Genomic DNA, 6,643 nt, shown 5'->3' with positions numbered 1-6,643 from the left:
TGTTGCATGAATGCAGGATGGTTAGTCAAACAACGTCTCCGAATCTCACTCGACACGTCGCCACGTGTTCTAGGTAAATTAAAGTCTCTAAAAGCTTACCCTAAGGTAAAGTCGATTCTGCGACAAAAGACACTTCTTCACAACAACACATAACCCACGATGATCTCCAAATCATCCGACTCATCTCAATCCGATGGTCACAACTGCTCAACGAGCAAGAGTATCAACATACTCAGGAACTATCAATTCCCCGGACTTATCCCCAGGATAGCCCAACAACATAGCTGCTCCAACAGCACAACAACAATAGCTGCTCCAACAGCACAACAACAACGCTGCTCCAACAGCACCACAACATCTACATACTCGAAGCCTCTCAACTTTCTCAACACTGGGATCCGACGACACTTCTCGTTTTCCAAAACTAAGATTTGACTTCCAAGCCTTCCTTTCGAGATTGATATCATTACTTAAAGATTTTAGAGGTTGTTTAATGTCTTATGAGTTTTCCTTATAAAATAGATTCCATTTTGTTTTATCGCAAATCTTATACATTTTCAGGATCTCCAAATCCCAAATCACTTCCAGAGAATGTCTCGATCCACTAAACAAAAACAAAGCCCGAATCTCATTCGTCCTATCAAGCTTTCTCAAAACTCTCAAAATAAAATCGGCATGACCTGCCCGCTATTCTCACCATTCAGAAACTCAGATTTCATTGCATAAGCATAAATAACTCAGCACAATCAGTCAACATGTCATTTATCAATAAATCTCATCATAAACACTTAGAACTTAGCATACAAAGCATGCACCACACATCCTAGATTACCCACATAGCACATAGCATGTAAGTCAATCTCAAAAACATTCAGTAGATGAACCATCTACATTGTCAGCCGAAGCCTCAGAAAAACATTTTCCAATCACACACAATCCAGTGCATAAACAGTAAACAATGTCGAAAGCATCGACCCTAAGCATTAACTAGAGATTCAGTGAGAAGCCCTCACCTGTAGGTTCTCCAGAATGATCGCCTAACGCTTCCTCACAATCAAAGTGTTGTTCCTCCGGGAAATCCTCAAAAGTTCCTTTAAAGCAAAACCACAGAAATACTATCAGAATCTATCGGAAACTAAGCTATCGATACTTACTAAGGTTACTCGAAGTAATATATACTCCAAGGTACGATAATCTAGCGCGAAAGGACAAGTTTTCGGAAAAGGAAATTTTCCTCCTCCCCCCCTAATAGGTTCGGCCACTTTTGGTAATTAGGGAACTCGATTTTTCTTCGATCAAACTTGGTTCCTATGCAATCATAAGCCGTAACTAAGGGTATTCTGAACTCGGAAAAATTATCGGATCAAAAACTGTCGCAGGGGTATTTTGGTCATGATTTTTAACTTAGAATTTTCAAAACTGAAATCCCAAAAACCAAATTTGACAGGGACGTTACTAACGACGTTTATGACAACTAATCCTACTAGCACTAAGCTAAGGCGATAGTTTTTAGCCTAAAGGTTGAAGCTTTACTCCAAAAACTCCAAAAATGGGTATTTAAGGCTAAAATTGATTCCGGCGGAAATCCGGCGACATAACGGAAAATCTAATCCGGCAGAAGTGATCTTGGGCACATAAGGAAGAGGTTTAGAATCAGAAATGAAATATTCAGGATAGTTTTGCAAAAACCTCAAAACTATCAGCTCAGAAAAGTCTACAGAAAAGCTATGGAAAAAGCGATCAGAGGTAAGGATTAGCGACTATACCTCGAAACCTTGAAGCAGCAACTGATTGATCGACGATCAAGCAAGTAATGAAGAAAAACTCTTCCTCCTTCTTCTTCTTCTCTTGGCCGCGGGTTTGGGTGGGGAAAATGGGTAGTTTTTTGTGATTTTTCTTCCTTTCTTGGCTATATATAGAGGTTGGCAAATCGCGGTAAAATGAAAGTTTCGCGAATCTGATTTTTCCGGCGTCATTCTCCGTGAATTCTAAGATATGTTTTGGCAAAAGAATTCCAAAACTATAAAGAGGTCTCCTTGTATTTTTGGCGACTAATGCATAATCGGTATAAAACTATTTTACCCGATAAGTTGCTTTTTGCATCGGATGTCGGAATGGAAAACTTCCTTCTGAAGAAAGATTGAAATCATCAAGAGAAATGGGTGTACGCGTGTAGAATCTTCATTTGAAGCTCTGAATAGAAGAAGTCTTCATTGTCGAGTGATTCTAGGGTTTTGAAATACCAGGGATTCGGTTTCGGCAAACTTCCGATGATTGGAATCGGACGTCCGTAGATCCTAGAGTTTCGCCTCGAAACGATTGTTATATATGGAAAAAGAGAAGTTCTAACATTTCTCTGAAGATTTTTGGAATTAACTTCCATAGTGACTTTTCATGAAAACTAGTTATTTACTAGGGTTTCTGACCTAGGTTTAAACGTATAACGATCGTGCTATAACTTTTATCGATCATAATGCAAGCCTTGAACTTTTCCTGAACTTTCTCCTTCATAATTATATTTCATTTAATGAACTTTTGTTCAGGTTTCCCTTCCCATTACATCAACCCTAATCGTGAATAAGAAAGTTTATTCACTTAGCATAAGCTGAAAAACTTGGGCCTTACATATATAAAGCATTTTGTTTTTTTATTATTGATTAAAATCATAATGATTTAAGGTGTATTTGAGTAAACAACTTAAATAAGCACTTATGAAAATAAGCATTTATTTATAAGCTAATTTGAGATTAGTTATTGAAATAATAGAAAAATAAGTTGTAGGTAAGCATAATCTCTTATTTATAACCTAACCTAAGCGACTTATGAAAATAATCTAACTTATGCCATAAGCTAGTTACGTAAGCCCTCTAAAACACTTACATAAACGTTAATATTATAGATTAAATTAATTTAGATCAAATAAGTTCTTCCAAACGAGGCTTTAGTAACTATTGACATTATAACAACGAGTTTGCAACAATGAAACTCTGTTTTGGTGATTCAATTTCTTCATGTTTTAAACTGACTCTAATTGAAATGTGTTATGCTTATAACAAGTGGTATAATAGTTGGAAGTTCGCGTGGCGAAATTCAGAAGGTCTACTAGTATTTAGCTCGTGCATTTGCACGGGTTTTTTTTTTACTTTTTTTTGGTTAAGACATTATAAGAATTAAGAACATTAATAGAATGAGGGCCCACAACTGTGCTAGGGTTTGGCGACTTTTGCCTGGGGTTTGGTGCGCCGCTTAAAAAAAATTCAAATCTTCACCTGGGATTCTGTGTTTGATCTACGGATTGGCCTTTGCTCCCTTGTTGTTTGTGTTGCAGCTTTTGCATAAAGTGAGTTTCCACGTTTTCTTTGTTCAAGTTTGTGCGGTTGTCAGGTTGCTATTTTAGGACGAGTTTCGTTCATGGCTTTTTACGGAGAGGAACCAGATTTCGATCTTGAAGGGGACGAGGCTGTGATTCTATAGGTTGGGTCCTTTGAAAAGATCCTAGAGAAAGAGGACGATGTATGGTTGGTCGGGAAGGTGCTGTCTAACAACCTGGTTGGTATAATGGCTTTCAAAAATTTCATGCTAGAACTCTAGCGTTCCAGGAATTGTATCGAGATCAGGCACGTGGGCCAAAACTTCTTCACTTTCAAGTTTTCTTCGTCGAAGGACAGAGAACTGGTTTTGAAGTCAGGGCCCTAGTTTTTTGAGCGACACATGCTGGCGTTAAACGCTTATGATGCTAAGGGTAATCCTTGCCAAGTGCCGCTTACGCAAGTACCATTATAGATTCAAGTTCACAATATGTCGTTCATAGGACGCACAGAGGCGGTTGCTAAGTCAATTGGAAACTCCTTTGGGGGATTCCTGGATTGGGATAAGTGGGAGGCCAACAGGTTTGGATCCTACTTCCGTATACGAGCATGGGTCAAGGTGGAGGCTCCGCTCCGGCATGGGCAGTTGATCGCTCCAACTTCTGGAGACCCTGCCAAAGTGAAATTTAAGTACGAGAAACTGATTAATTTTTGCTATAGATGTGCAAGAATGAACCATGTCCAGCGTGACTGCGAGGTGGAGGTGTCAGAGGCTCCTCCCCTTTTTGGGCCTTGGCTAAGGGCTGACGGAGACCGCTTCTTTGCTCCGCATTGGAGGGCAGGAGGTGGGAGGATCCGAGAGCATAAGCCTAATGGTGATCCAGATACATAAGTTGAGAAGGAGGAGGGTGGTGGCGGTGCGTCTGTAGAAGGAGGGGGTCGGATGGGGATAGTTTTGTGGGTGAGAATAAAGGTGGAAGTGATGGTGGGTTGCCTGCTTTGGCTGATGAGAATGGTGAGGTGGAGGTAGCGAAGGAAGAGGGCAAGAACATTTTTGCTGCGAGTAACACAGATTCCTCCACCTTTCTAGGATCCCCGTCGTCTTCGGGGAGAGGCAAGGTAGATAGGGATTTCTCTTTCAATAGCCCCTCTTTGCGTGGTACTAAGGGTGTTGGGAGGAGAGGTGGTTCCCGTGAAAATCCAGGTGGTATCAATATTGGCAATAGAATAGCTCCGGTGAAGGAGCCTGGGCGAAGAAAAGGCCGAGTGCTTTAGCGGCTAGTGGCAGTATGGGGGCATCACCTCCATTCAAAAAGACTTCTTCTGATAGTGGATTGGGCTCGTCGAAGGCTGCAGTGCAACCCCACCCACCTCAATGAGGATCCTATTGTTGAATTGCCAAGGGCTTGGGACCCCGGAGGCAGTGTGTTGGTCAATTCGCAAGTGTACGAATACCTCCGGGTTTAAATTATCGAACCACAAGGAATTAGATTGCAAGTTTAGTTTAAGATTCAAGTTCAAGGTTGAAAAGCAAGTAAAATTCAGTTTTAATAATTGGTTGTTTCTTGAGTTTGTAAAAGACAAGTAATCACGTAATAAAGCGATTGAAAAACAGAGTTGAGATGGCCTTGGGTTCTTGTTCAACTAATTCAGTTTTAGCAAACCTTCCTATTCAATTAATCCGGAGTCTCTCCTTGATGTTCTAGCCTAGTTAGTTGTCTTTCGATGTCTCGCAAAGAAAACCCTTCCTAATCAAAAGATAAGTTCAATTCCTTGATAACCTAAACATTTGCTAGAAGCACTAAGCATACAAATCAGGCCAACAAACCCCAACCCTTCCTCTATTCCTAGCAGCAAGTATAGAAGGAGTAATCTCACAACAAGTCCCAATTCTACAACAAACTATCGTTATGATTATAGAAAAGTAAGAAGCTAGCATGCATTCAAGCTTGAAAGATAAAGCATAGAGGTGAGATTCAAGGGTTTACTCAAAACTTCATGAATAGAAAAGGATTGATAGCTAAAACATTCAAAGTCTTACAAAGAACCCAAAGCAAAAGGGGTTTTAGCCAAGCATGGCTATAGAATCCATACAAGAAAAGAAGGATAAAACCTGGAACATGGACTTGGAGAATGCTTCTCCTCAAGATCCAGAGCCTAACCCTACTTCTAACTTATTTAGGAATGTATAGAAATGACAAAAGTTACAAAAGAAATGACAAAAAGCCTATTTATAGGCAAACAGGTCGAGTCTGGGCGCTCAGGCGCCAATTCAGAGCGCCTGAGCGCCAATTGCATGCAAAAACATGCTCTCTGGACCCAATTGGCGCCTAGGCGCCCATTCCCAGCGCCTAGGCGCTCAAGCTCGCCTGAAAAGGGCTTTTTGGCTTCTGAAACTCCTCTTTTCAATCCTCTTTAAGTTTTCCATCAATTCCAAGCTTATTGGCCTTCTTCCTTCTTCAGTTCCTGATCTGAAACTTAACCAACAAGCCAAGGAAAATTCTAGAAGCTCAAAGAGCTTATTAGCACAAGAGATCCTTCAATTAACACAATAAAACCATGCAAGTCCTAAACTTTACCTAAAATGCAAGAAAACTCCCTATAAAACTACTAAATTACCAAAGCAAAATAAAGACTAAAGAAAAGATAAAAAATGCATGAGAATGCATGAAACACTACATGAGACTCAACAAAAAGACTCAAAACACACAAAGAAATGACCCTAAAAACACTACTAAAATAGGGTCATCACAGTGCTAGCGCTTTAAAGGCTAATCCACTCAAGAGCTCCCATCCGGAGGAGTTTTCCAACCATTATAGAGCTGCAAGCAGTCAGTTTCAAAACAAGCACTCCGGAGTTGAGAAAGCAATAGTGGCATCTTCTTTTCATGGTATTAAAATAAGTTGAAGGGCTCATGTTATTTCCCATTTTCTTTTTGTAGACGATAGTAACATGTTTTCCAAAGCTACTCCAGAGGAAGCCGGTGTTATTTCTGACATCCTGGCGACCTACGAAAGAGCTTCAGGATAGGTTATCAATCTTGATATTTCTATGCTCTCTGTGAGGCGCAATGTGCCTGATAATTGTTTTATTGAGCTTAAACAGCTTTTGCGAGTTAAGGCAGTTGAGAGTTTTGATAAGTATCTGGGTCTTCCAACCATTATTGGTAAGTCGAAGACTCAAATATTTAATTTTATCAAGGATAGAGTTTGGAAAAAGCTTTAGGGGTGGAAGGAGAAATTCCTTTCAGGTGCTGGTAGAAAGGTCCTGATTAAATCAGTAGCACAAGCTATTCCATCTTATCTTATGTCATGTTTCATTTTGCCTGATGGTT

The sequence above is a fragment of the Lotus japonicus genome, chromosome 6 (assembly GCF_012489685.1).
Source record: "Lotus japonicus ecotype B-129 chromosome 6, LjGifu_v1.2".
Classification (NCBI taxonomy): domain Eukaryota; kingdom Viridiplantae; phylum Streptophyta; class Magnoliopsida; order Fabales; family Fabaceae; genus Lotus; species Lotus japonicus.
This window is presented reverse-complemented; position numbering follows the sequence as displayed.